Below are 14,232 nucleotides of genomic sequence, written 5' to 3'. Positions count from 1 at the left end.
CCAAACATAAACAACAAAGCCAAGTTCTATAACTTTAATCACATATGCAACTCATTCCTAACACAAAGAATCCACCAATCAATTATATTCACTTGGTCAAGGAACTAGGAATACGAATCACTAAGTATGTCTCATCACATTACCTGAGTCTTTCTAACATCACGACCTCTCAAAACCAGGGTTAAGGGTCAAACACAAACAAACTCCACAAACGTCAAATTATCCAACTATGGTTAACATTCCACAAAGGAAAGAGTACTATAAAAAGGTGTTAAGGGAGGATAAACAAGGAACAAAGCACAAATTAGGAGGGTACAAGAGTAATTCCCAAGGAATAAGAAAAGAGAGTTTAGAAGAAGCAAACATTAAGAAGTAAAGAGCAAGGCAAGGTACATAAAGATGGAGGAAAAACTTCGAGGAAGAAGAAGCATTCTTCAAAAGTTGAACAAATCTTCAATGCTCGACAATAGGCACCAAATCTTGATCTTCACATAGGTAAGCTCACGGTCATTGATCCAAGGACACAACAATCATTAAATGACAATCAACAAACATGTTAGAACCTAACAAAGAGCAAACACACTAGAGACTACCACCTTAGGTCCTTAAGTCTACCCATCTCTCATTCATTATTCCAGGTCAAGTTCAATTTAAATTTGGGGTACACGTGTGTGCGTCGGGAGCAACATATGCTCTGATACCAACTGTGACACCCCGCGATAAAGCGGAAATATAACTAATAAATTAAAGCGGAATTTTGTGAGATTTTAAAAACTTTAAAAATACAAGTTAAAGATTAGCACGCGGGTGCCACTAACTAAATGAAACAGAACTACAATAGACGATTTTAGGTTATTACAACCCAAGTCTAGAAGGCGGGGAAAAGATATCCCACGAATAAACAAATAAAAGGTTTCTAAATTATAAACTAAGGTCCAAGGGTTTAGTTCTCGCTAGCCCACACGTCTTCCCCACGTAAGCATCTTCAAAGCTTTGTCATTCATGTAAACATGAACGCATACAGTCGATCGTGGGGAGTAACTCAAGGTTCTCCCAGCCACAATATGTCGGAATGCAGATAACAAACAACACTTAATCAAACATATTAATCATGCAACATATACGAACAATAAGGAATAAGGAGATATAATGAACAATCATGGTGAAACGGGCATAATACTTTCTTAGTAGAATAGGCATGATGCATGAGGATGAATATGCAATCAAGGAAATAGAATCACCAAGTCAACCCACTCATGTGGACACGACTCAACGAGTGTAAGACATATACTTAGTATGAACTCAAACAAGACAACCCTCTAGACTCCAACCTCTTTGTAGGACGACGATCATAATACGGTCCTAGTCTAAACCTGGCCAGACTCTCGGGATGGACGACACCCGATTCGACACACGATACCAAATCGTATCCAAGACTCGAAACATGGTACACCTAACCGTGCCCGGAAGTCGAGTAACCCCAAATCGGAACCTTGTCACCTAACCGTGACCCCCGGTCCGAAGAGGCGGAAGGAAAAATAGCCCAACTCGGAAACAATGGCACCTAACCGTGACCCAATGTCCGAGGGCAAATAAATAGGGAATGTCAAGTAGTCACACAATGTAAAATGTCACACTTGAGTCACAATAGGAGTAAGAATGATCATGCAAACATCATATGATACGGGACCCTTAATGTCACATTCATACTCATGGCTTGCATCTCACCATGAGTACAGATGGGAACATTAATCCCAACGATCATATCGCAACTAGAGGGCTTATAGCTCACCCCTAGTATCCGATAGGACCAAGACTCTCACAATAGAACAATACAAGGCATTATCAAGAATATGACTCTTCACAAATAACCATTTAATAATAATGACTCATACTTGTCTTATGCAGATAAATATTTCATTTTATAATTTATCATGCCGGTTAAATAAAATATAATGAGTGATAATGCATAAATTACGTTGTATGAAATTACGGAATAGAATGTGACCAGGCACACATGACTCATTCATGAGCCCAACATGTGAACCATCATAAGCCCAAACAAGGAAACAAAGGGAGCCCAACCAAACTAACAAAACAAGCCCAAACAAACAATATTCAAACCCAATTGATAAAACCTCAAAAGCTCCCCTTGATGATACATAACAAGTCCAAAAGATAGAATATGGTGAGCCCATTTGAATAAATGTGTCAAGGGCGATATTAACGAATTACGTTATATAAAATACGAGACGGTTATTTAATCATATTTTAAATAAACCCAACTAGCACCAAAACAATTTATAAACATGACTAGCCCAAATTACCAAATATAGCTAGCTCATTTACTAAAATCCAATGAGCCCAACAAACTAAATCGAATGAGCCCAACAAAATAATATTGTGAAAGAACGATATTAACGAATTACGTTTTATAAAAACACGAGACGGAAATTTAATTATTTCAAACGACCAAAATTTGCGCCAATGGCAAACTAATGCCACGACTCCCGGGGAACTTGGGTAGTCACTAACACGACCCATCCACGGCCTTACACGGCCTCACGGCCAACCCCATACGCATACCCAAACCGACCCAAACAGGCCACCATTGCAACCCAAGCTCGGTCAAAATAAGTCACCCGCTAAATGTCATCCACGATATCCCCAAAACAGAGACCAAGCCGCGCCAAAACAGTCTCATTCCCCTGCTCAACCCACGATAAAACAGGACCATTTACGAGCACCAACAGACGGAAGTAAGAACAACCGAAACAACAAGTACGTAGGTAAAATTCATCAAGCTCCTGCATATTCAACTCGAGAAAATCCCAAAGAACACAAGTGTATAATTTACTCGGCGGAGAGCAAGCAACTAGCAATTTCGAGCCTTAGACCGCATATGGTATGAAAACGTACCGTGAAACACGACAGCCATATAAGCCGACCACTAGTACTACTGAAATCGATACCATACACGAGGAAGCATATAAAAGTTTAAACTTTAATAAACAAGAACATTTAAAAGGACACATAAGACGGAAATTTCGACGATTGTCGAGTAACCTATCACCGTTACCTGTTATGACCTCTTAAACGCCCAAGGAACCGTCCAAGGGTGATTCTAAACCCAAAATGGAAGAGATTAGCTCCAAAAACCGCATCTTTGAAAGATGGCCGAAATGAAACCGGATGAAAGCTTGGCTCTTTTTTATATAGGAAGAAGGAGAATGAGGAGGGGAAGCTAATGGAGTAGGTTTTATGAAAATTGGTTGAGAAATAAGGAAGAGATCTTGAGTTGAATGTCACGCAAACAATGGAGTACGGAGGTGTGTGCTGTTGTTGTTGTTGCTGTTGCAGGAAGAAGAAGAAAGATGAGGGGAGTGGGGTTTTGCGGGTGGACCAACACAACAAAAACAATAAATAATAATAATAATAATAATAATAATAATAATAATAATCTAAAAGTAGAGTGTGGGATGGATAGGGGTATGTGTTGTCGACATACGGTTGGTCCGTGTTTAGATAAGCTTCTCAACTGAAATGTGACGGTCTAAAGTTAGACGGAATTTAAGACGGGGATTATTATTATTACAGTCATTATTATTATCCGACCAAAAATACGTATACATATATTATTGTATAAATTATGACTCAAAGATATAATTTAATAATACGTACTTTTATAAAAATGAGCTTTTATATATTACTTTTATAAAAATCAAGCTTGACATTAAATTTATTAAATTAAGAAATTCAAAAATATGAAATAAATAAATCAAACGGTTTAATAAATTTTAAATGTCCAAATAGGAAATTCGCGGGTGTTACAACTCGGGTGTACTTGAATCGGGTTTTAACATCTTAGACCTTTAATTATAATAATGAGTAATTAGTTTGATTAATGAGTATAATTTATAAAGTAGTAAATAATTGATGGTATTATTTGAATAAATTAAATAATTAAGTAATGATAAATATTATAATATCTTGTTAGGTGACGATTTGTGAAGAAATTATAATCGGGTAGGATTGCTTTAATTAATTTGGATTACTTGAGCTGCTTAATTGGAATCGCTTGTCAGGTAGGATAACTACTCAACTTGTCTTGCTATTTAATTGATAATAGGAATTGTGGAACTATGAGTTTAATTGCCGTTGGATGAATTATCGGATGTGAATTATATGTCATTGGTTTATACGTTGGTTATTGGTTCATTCATATCGTAATTATTGGATACCTCAGACTCGTTCTGGGATGATTATTATTATTATTGAACATGGCAATTGTGTTGGATACCTCAGTTTTATACTGGGATGGTGAATACCTCAACTTCGGTTGGGATGGTGAATACTTCAACTTTGGTTGGAATGATGAATACCCCGGGCCAGGGATTGGCGGGATGAATGGGTGTTTCGGGTGATGAGCACAATTGTGTTTGCATTATATATCATATCATTTCACTTTGACTTGTTGTTGGTTATTCCTACTCAACCTCGTGGTTGATAGTGTATTCGTGAAACACTGCGGTGAACCGTTTTATGGGGAGCGATTTGTGGTACCAAAGATTAGCTAACTTGGGAGCATTGGGATGAGAGCCAAACTTGGAACCTTAGATGAAGTCTAGATCACATATATAGTTATATCACTTATTTATTTTTCGCTGCGAGTTGTAAATATCTTATATTAAGTTTTAGTTGGTTAATTTGTAATAAACATGTAATCATTAAAGTTTTTAATTTAAAGTACTTTGGTGAGTTGGTCTTTGTTATTCACTACCTCGGGAAACCGAGATGGTAACGGTCCCATTTATTTGGGAATGTCTAGCTAAAGGCTCCTAAATAAATGGGGGTGTTACAAGTTCGATCGGAAAAAGGTAACGATAACGGATTACTCGATATTACTTGTAAAATATGTTTATTTCGAATGCTGGTTACTCTGTTTTATAGTTGAGACAGTGTATAATTATATATAGGGATCATTATGGATGTTAATTAGCCAGTTGTATAGTTGAGACGGTGTATACTGATATGTGGAGATGATTGAGATGGTGTATACTGACCTTTAGGGATCATTTGGGATGCTAGCTAGTAAGTGGTATATTTAAGACGGTGTATGCTGACATGTATGGATTGTTTTGGGTGCTAATTGGTGTCTCTTATAGTTGAGACGGTGTATACTGACATGTAGGGATTGTTTTGGGATGCTATTTAGGATCCTGTTTAGTTGTGGTATATTTAAGACGGTGTATACTGGCGTGTAAGGATCGTTTTTGGATACTAGTTAGTCCGTTGTATAGTTGAGACGGTTTATATTTACATGTAAAGATTGTCGGATACTAGTTAGAGTATTGTATAGTTGAGACGGCGTATACTGGCAGGTAGGGATTGTTTTGGATGCGGTTTTGATAAAAGAAAATGGTATATTATTTTGTGGACTTGTCTTGCTATATTTGTACTTTGTTGCAGGTGAGACGGTAAGCATTATGGGCCGTATATGTACTTTAATTATGTTGGAACAGGTACGAGATGCTAGATAGATTGGTCGACCAATACATGGTGTTATTTTCTTATTTAGGTGTGTTTATTCCCATTCTCGTATTGCATGGTTGTTACCACATTTTGGATTGTTTGGTTAGTCCATGTTGAATATGTACGCTGCGTGCATTGGGTCTGTGTGTGTTTATCGTTCTAGTGCTAATCAATGTCATTTGTTACGATCGTTTCAATTCGGATCCTAGCTCATGTGTCGTGGACTAGGTGACCAGATTGAAGTTAATCGTCCGTGGTTATGTGTTGTAGCCCGGTTACGAGTCTCGGGGTTACGGGAAGTTACCATAGCCGTTGAATCGGATACGTGTTGTATTCCGAGTGTATAGTGTCGGGTTACCGAAAGGCCGGTACTATACTTAAGCCAGGACTGCTTATATCGGCTATGTGTTGTAGTCCGATGATTGCCGGGGTATGTGTTGTATCCCGGGAGCGCGATGCTATTTAAACGTCCTACCAGGAGATTGTTGGTTTTTCTTTATGGTTGATTGGCATTAGTACTTTGGGACCCGTCCACTATGTCGTCTTTGGTCAGGCGGTGCTTCCTTTACTATGATGTCGTGTTTGGTCGTAGTAAAGTGGGACACATTTTGGTTGTGTAAGTTCCGTTATCACATGATTTATTTATCTTTTCTATGTTGTATGTTTGATAAACTGATAGATTTTGTGTTGTACTTACGTTATTACATTGTAATAGGGCTGGTAAGACACCTGAGTTACTCCTCTTTGACCGTGGCATTCATTTTTATGAATAACAGGTGACAGGTCGGTGTTATACGCGGTTTTATATGCTGGGGGTTACAAGACGAGTGGCTAGCGAGCGTTGTTGAGGCAACGATACATCCTTTTAAATATCGTCCGTTATTGCATTTTTTGAAATTTGGAGGGATCCGAGGTCCCTTGTATATTTCTATTCGTATTATGTTTTTATTTTGTAAAAGTAGTAATTAGGTTAAATAGTTTTCAAAGGTTTTCACTGAACTCTGCGGCCATGCCTCGAAGTTTTAAAATTTTACGTATTTTCCGCTGTTAATTATATGTTTATTCTTTTGTATAACCGCGAGGGTTCACAGTTGGTATCAGAGCATAACGCTCCCGACGCACATTCGTGTAACCCCAATGAAATTGATTTAGAATAGGTTAGAGTGGGTAGAAATAAGGACCAAATTTGGTACTCTTTGTGTGTTTTCTACTTGTTAAGTACTAATCTGTTTGTTGGTTTTGGTAAAAGGTTTATATACAACTTGAAATCGATTACCAGATTGTCGACGTGTGAAGAAAAAGAGAGAAAATGGTCGTTGTACTATATGACGATTTGTTAGACTAAAAGAAGGGGACGCTTCTATTTCCTCGTATTTTCTCCGCTGTGCTCCTTGCTTTATTCTTTTAATTTTGATACATCTTAATCGTTCCATTCCTTTTCTTTGCTATGGATCGTACTCTTATTCCTTCTTGTCGAGGACATTTTAAATCTGTATTTAAGAATGCTTCTTTCGGTTTCTCTTTTGTGGTTTGTTCACATTCCTTCTACATCTTTTAAGTACCCTCCATTACTTTACCTTTAGGTGGATTGACTACTTCAGTGTTGGAGTGAGCCTGAAAAGCTTTGTGAGAAGTATTTTGGGAATACTCGAACCTAGAGCTTTTTATAGGTTGTGTACTCAGTAGTTGGAATTGATCTTAGATGGATATAGTTTTGTTTAGAATGAAACCATATTAGATTTAGAGGAGTAATTTTCATTATATTTGGCTTGGGTATTTGCTAAAATGAAGGGTATTATTCTTTGTTACTTTTCAGAAACATTCTTTATTTCTGATTAGGAATCATGTTTCCGACTTATTCTTCATGTCTTATTCTTTCCTTTACCCTAACTTGTAGAAAATTGCCTTCGACTTTTGGAATATTGCTGTTGTTGGGTAAGTTTAGAGAGTTCAGGTGAATAGTGTTTTGAAGATCATTTTGAAGATCTTGGAACTTAGATGCGCGATAAGGGTTGCGTGTGTTTACTGCAAGGAACCGATTTTGCAAGGATGAGCTTGTGTTTAGAACTCAACTTTGATACTTATTGTTGGTAACCTTTCTGGTTTCAGGTTTATGATGACAACATAGAGATGGCTGGTCGATTATATAGGCAGATTTTGAGACGTCGGATAATGACCGTTTATAAAGTCCTTTTTTTGCTTGGTCGTGGCTAGGGTTTCTATTTATTCCTTCGAGTCAATTTTTTTAGACTGGTGACTATTTGTCTGAGTTGGTGCGGTTTTCCGGTGGCTTAGGTTTTTGTTCTAGGTCGCGCCGTAAAAGGAGGCCGATGAGCATTTACTGGGTTATTGTGATCTGCATCGAACAAAGAAAATAGGTCAACAGGATTGTCCACCCATGTCATATTTTATCTCAAGGCCACTCGATGAGAGGTGACTGGAAATGCGTGGCCACGCTCGGAAGAGATCTATAGTATATTTTCTGGTCAGACAGTCATGCTCCTGATCGAGGAAACCTGTAACACCTCCGCACACCAGGACGCCTTACCAAGGACTACCCCACTGTATGAAGGTGTTACCATCTCGGTCACCCGAGGTAGTAGATCAAATAGACAATAAAAGAACATTTATAATTAATTACTTTAACACATTACAACCACGGTAAAAAACTGAATACAAGTGATAACTACGACTGCTAAAGAACTCATGCGTCTGAACACCTATACCGGTAGCATGGTGACTCGATCTCCTCCATGTCCAACAGCAACAACCAACTGTACCTGCTAAGCTAACTGCTCACCATCCCCAAATGATAACCACAATTTTTGAAAACATAACACGGGGTCAGTTACTGAGCAATTAAGATAAGACAAGTACGATAAGTAACCAGCTGATCGTCCTCCAACCCCGGTCTCCCGATCTCACACAGTAACCGACTACACACCGAGGTGTGTAGTCCTGCCAGACTACCCATCGCAACAGGTTGCCCACGCCGCCAGTGGGGGACCGCAACCAATCCCCACCAAAATCCCGCTCATCAACGAGCGATAACCCTGTCCCTTAATGTGCACATCCCCTCCCGTGACGGGTTCCACAGAGGGCGAACTAGGGCGTGAAGCCACTCCCGCAAGTGACTCCACCACAACCATCACAACATCGTCACAACCACCACCACCACACCAACACTCCGATGATCAGCAGAGAACAGTAAAAAACAATACAATCACAATCTTAAATCAATTAACAGTAAACTGAGTAGAAAAACCCTACTTTATCGCCAACCATGAAAATGCATCCACAAACAATCAAGCAAGACTCCGAGACACATCCTATTATACAACTACTCCCAACAATCTACTGAAGGAGACAATAAAACAGCGACTTACCTAATAACATGGACCGACGGTGACACGGACGACGACCACACATACATCCTTCCTATGCAAACCCCGTCCTACAGATGGTTGAGGTGTAGGCTACATATAAGAGAGTGTATGGAGGTAGGGGTGATAGGTGAGAGAGAGAGAGAGGTAGGCTAGGGTTAGAGGAAGAGGAACTGTCGAAAAATGAGAAATGAAATGAATCTTGCGAACTTGCGTTTTTATATCGACGCGTCAACAGCAGCCATACTCGATCGAGCACTACCATACTCGGCCAAGTAGGCTCTACTCGGTCAAGTATACATAATACTCGGCCGAGTAGTTCCTGCTAGGTCGAGCAACCATTCTCGTAAAGCACATATCCTAACCTAGTCCCTCACCTATCTCTTCCTAAGGTCTTTCCTGGTTAAAGGGTTAGTCAAAAGAGTCCTTAAACATCATGGGTATTACAGTCTTCCGCCCTTAAAAGGAACTTCGTCCCCGAAGTTCAGCCCACACATCTCAACAACGAGGTTAACCACCTCAACCACTGCAAGACAATACAACGTGTACCACCACAAGACACTCAATTCCAACTATCACGATTACGAAACTCATGATCCTATTAGGCACACACATATGTATATATCATTCAATTCTAATTTTCTTGTCAATTATCACCATTTTTTTAAAGCTCATTACACAACGTCGGAAAGATGAACATAGAAGACAGGCATATAAGTAAAGAAGGCTAAACACTCAATACTACCTTGTTTTAACTTTTGTTTATATGGACTTTTGTATCGCGATATGTTATCTACCCCTCTAAAAAGGAACTTCGTTCCCGAAGTTCAGTGCACCCAACGACAATGATTACCCGTAGTTGGACACTATTACAAATCATACATTTAATATACAACTCAACATAACTTTAATCATACTCCACAACTATCCTACGACTACTAAGCAAGAGAAGATTCATACATACATTCTACTAAAAGAGCTACACAAACATGAAAAGTCATGATACCACTGTCATCTCAACCCAAGCACACGACGTATTAACGTTACCGCTACACCTGAACAAGGTACTCCACACGGGGACGTGAAGATATTAGCAAGTTAACATAGTACACACAAGACTAAAGAATTAAACATAAGAAGCTAAAACGAATTAAATTACTATATCACGCAATACCCTGATACTCGGCCGAGTATGTGTGACCACTCGGTCGAGTAAGCTTTACTCGGTCGAGTATAAGAGTCTACTCGGCCGAGTAAGCTCTACTCGGTCGAGTATTCTTTATACTCGGTCGATTTTTCATGGGCAGAGAGCGATTTCAGCAATGAAACACACTTCCACCCACAAACTAACCTGTAACAAGTCACGAGTGCCATACTTAAAGGCATGTCCAAGTCTACCAAATCATCACCATAGTGTACGAAAACAAGTAACGGCCTTAAGGCCAAGTACAGTCATCCGAAATAAAAGTGTACAACAAGAAACGATAAATATCCATCCACAACTGAAACAAGTCTAGACAAAACCAGAAAATCACTGATATGGACCCCCATCCATATCAATCGCCGCCTGCACCTGAAGCTCCGGCTCCCGAAGTACTAGCTCCCTGATAACCCGCTGCTGAGTAATATCCTCCTCCTAGATGTCTGCCATAGTTGGCTCCCACGGTCCCGCGAGGCAGCCAAACTCGGTCTCCTCAGGTGGCCTCCAAAAGCCGGGGTCAACTCCATAGTTGTGGAAGACACCCGTGTTTACTCCGGGTCCTCTCCACCAGACGGGCTGTGCTAGCTCAGTCCCTATGCCCTGATTATGGGCCATCTCATGTATGTTGCAGAGAACCAAGGTGGTGGAGATCCGCTCTGTTAAGTCGCTAACCTGCATCCTAGGGTCATGCACTGTAGGGTGGGGAAAGTACTGCTGTGGGTAGTAGCTCGGTATGGAGTAAGAGGGCTCAGTCTCAACTGGGTCCACTCTAGGCTGTCTAACTCTACGGCATTCACGAGGTGGGGGAGAAGCCTGCTGTCCCTCAGATGCCACTGAAGGCTCAGGTAATTCCAGGAGAATGGTGGGGTCGATCAAATAATACTGAGGTCCTGGTCTAGGTATCCCACCCATGGGCTCCCACTCAGCTAAGTGGTCAACCACAGGGAGGCGTGCGGGGTTAGGAAGTACCATCCACAATGATCCCCTCACCCTCCAGGCATAAGACCCATCATCCATCTTCCGCAACCACCTGTTGTTACACCAATATTTGGCATTCATGGCCGACACGGCCTCAAATAGCTCATCCCCCGATGGAGGTGGAGCCTCAAAGTCAGTCAGGTGCTGGGCTAAGCGGGTCACTATGGCCTCGCAAGCAATGTGACGGTTCAGGAACTGTGCCATATGATCCAAGCTAGCACAAACCACCCCCGGGGCGCTATAGTAAAAAGGCTTCCTACGGTCATCATCTCTCGAGGACAATATACAGGTCATCATCCTAAGGAACATACAGAGGGACACGTGCTTAACATTATTAATCAGCATAGCACTAGCACTAGGAGCAGGTCGGCCAGTCAAGTAAGGAAGGTAAAGAGGTGCACCACTATTCTTAGCTACATCACTAAGATACCCCGTCCCCTCAGCCTCTAGGCCCAGGTGGCCAACAAACTCATCCAAAGTCAACTCATGGTCTTCGTTCATGAGGCGAAAAAAGACCGTCTTCTCCTTTGTATCATAAACAAACGAGCTAAAAAATTCCAAGGTCAAGTGAGGGTAGGACTTATTTCTCAGGTGATACAACCCCTCCATTCCCAAGGTCTCAAAGATATGGGTTATGTCTTCCTTAATCCTTTGTTGAACCATATAGATTATATGTTTATGTTTTGATGATGTCAAGGTGCTTTATATTCTATATACTTGTTGCCTGTAATCGTTTGTTAAGTGCTTTAGAATTAACCTATTACGAACAACATAGAAGATTGTGACAATTGCATGAGAAGTTCAAGCCTTCGTTCAAGATCAAACGGTTCAAGATTCATTCAAGAATTATGTGAAGACGAAGTCCGTCTAAAGATTAATCAAGCTTGGATGATGACGTAGCCTGTACTCGAAGATCTCCTTGAAGATTAGAATAGTATAGGTGATTATCTCGTAATGGTAATCAAGAATGAGTTTCTTTAATTGGTAAAGTTATAGCTTTGCAGCTATAACATTACTAGTAAAAGAGCTCAATGTTATAGCTCTCCTACTATAACATTGAAATGCTGAGTTGTTATACACGGCTTATAAATGTTTTGAAAATTGTTTTATAACTGTTTAAAGTTCATTTTAAATGTTTTAATGAAAGTATTTATATTTCAAAGCCCGGTTTAGTGAGGAGTCCGGTTTTGTTGTAAACATTAATTAGTAGTCATGATGGATCAACCTATGAGTTGGACCTTGCTACTAATTAGGGTTTCAACATAGCCTCTCTTAAAACCTAAATTCTAATCATATATTAAGGCTAGGGTTGCACGATCACGAGGCTTATGGGCCGTGATATCTCATGTTGCCTAGGGTATATTAGGTAAAGATTTTATTCTATAATAATATCTTTACATATCTTTTATATCTTACTTAATATATTTGTTTATGATAAAAGATATTCTTGTTTTAGGAAATCTTATCATAATCTTAGAATTTATAGTAAAGATAATATTTGAATAGATTATATTCTATCTTTTGGAATATTCTTTATTATCTTTAGAGCTTTTAGGAAAGAGATAATAAGAAGATATAAATTGCTTTTATATCTTAATATTTCGGCTATTAGGGTTTGATTAAAACCGTGTAGCCTACTCTTTCTTCCCCTATAAATACTTTGCTATTTACAACATCTAAAAGAGAGACCTTAAGCATAAAAAGTGATTTCATCTTTACAAAGCAAAACGTGTGTTTTAAAAGAAAAATCGTTTTGTTATTTTGAAAGGTCGTGTGTTTATAAAGCTCGCATACTCGTTCTTCGTTTATCGTTATAAGATAATAGTGCTTAGTTGAATTCTTAACTTGTTCATTAACGTGAACCTTTGTTAGAATCATTAGTGCTTTCTTATTAGCGTAAGTTAGTCATTCGAGTATTTAACGGTACTCATTTAGTTACAGCTAGAGTTAGTTGTACGAGTTGGGTTAGTAAATTTGTAATCCGTAGAAAGGTACTAAATTTATTAATCGAGAATAGTGGACGTAGGTTTCGACTTGTGAAACCGAACCACTTCAAAAACCGTGTGTCTCTTTGTTCTTTCGTTTGTTTCGCTTATTACGTTTACCTTCATTAGTTGATTAGTTAAAGTTTAATCAATAAACTTTAAATAATCAATTACATTAGTATAATCGAAAAAGCTTTTAAAAAGTTTTAAATCCTCAATTCACCCCCTCCTCTTGAGTATTTTGGATCAATAGACTCTTCAATTGGTATCAGAGCCTCGTGCTCTTGATTGCCTAACCGCAAAGAGGTTGATGTATCTTGTTTTTCATTTATCGTATCGTTTTATTTCCGCTGCCTATCACGTGATAAATGGATTCCAAATATCTCAAGTGTCCCGTCTTTGATGGGAAGAATTATGGATTATGGAAAAACATGATAACTCACTATGTGAAAGGTTTTGATTGGGAGTGCTGGAGGATTATCCAAAACGGACCGCACAAAATTCTTGTGGCATCCGAGGAAGGCACTACCTATGAAAAGAAAGAAGAGGACTATGTCGAGGCCGACTACAAGAAGGCCGAAAAGAACTCCAAAGCAATAAGTCTTCTGCAAAACGGAATGACTTCTACTGAGTTTGATCGGTTCTCTTCATGCTCTACGGCCAAGGAGATATGGGATGGGCTCGAACTAGCTTATGAAGGTACTTCCATTGTTAGGAAGCACCGAATAGATTTGCTTATGCAAAGATATGAGCTATTCATTATGGAGCCTAATGAGTCTCTAGATAGTATGTCCGCAAGGTTTTCAAGCATCATAAATGAACTGAAAAACCTAGGTAGGAAATTCTGTACTGAGGACATTGCTATAAAGGTTCTTAGGAGCCTGACTAAGAAGTGGCGTGCTAAGGTCACTGCAATGGAGGAATCACGAGATCTTGAAACCCTATCCTATCAAGAACTCATTGGTGCTCTCATGGCCCATGAAATTACTCTTAACAAAGATGACGCTGAACCAAGTCGTAATAAGAGTATGGCCTTAAAGAGCGAAGAAGTTGACTCTGAATTAGAGGATGAAACTGTTCTGTTTGCACGCCGTTTCAAAAATAAGATATTTCGAAACAAACAAAAAAAATCATCCTATAACAACAATAACAA

The sequence above is a fragment of the Silene latifolia genome, chromosome 2, assembly GCF_048544455.1.
Source record: "Silene latifolia isolate original U9 population chromosome 2, ASM4854445v1, whole genome shotgun sequence".
In the NCBI taxonomy this organism is placed as follows: Eukaryota; Viridiplantae; Streptophyta; class Magnoliopsida; order Caryophyllales; family Caryophyllaceae; genus Silene; species Silene latifolia.
Note: the sequence above shows the minus strand (reverse complement) of the source record.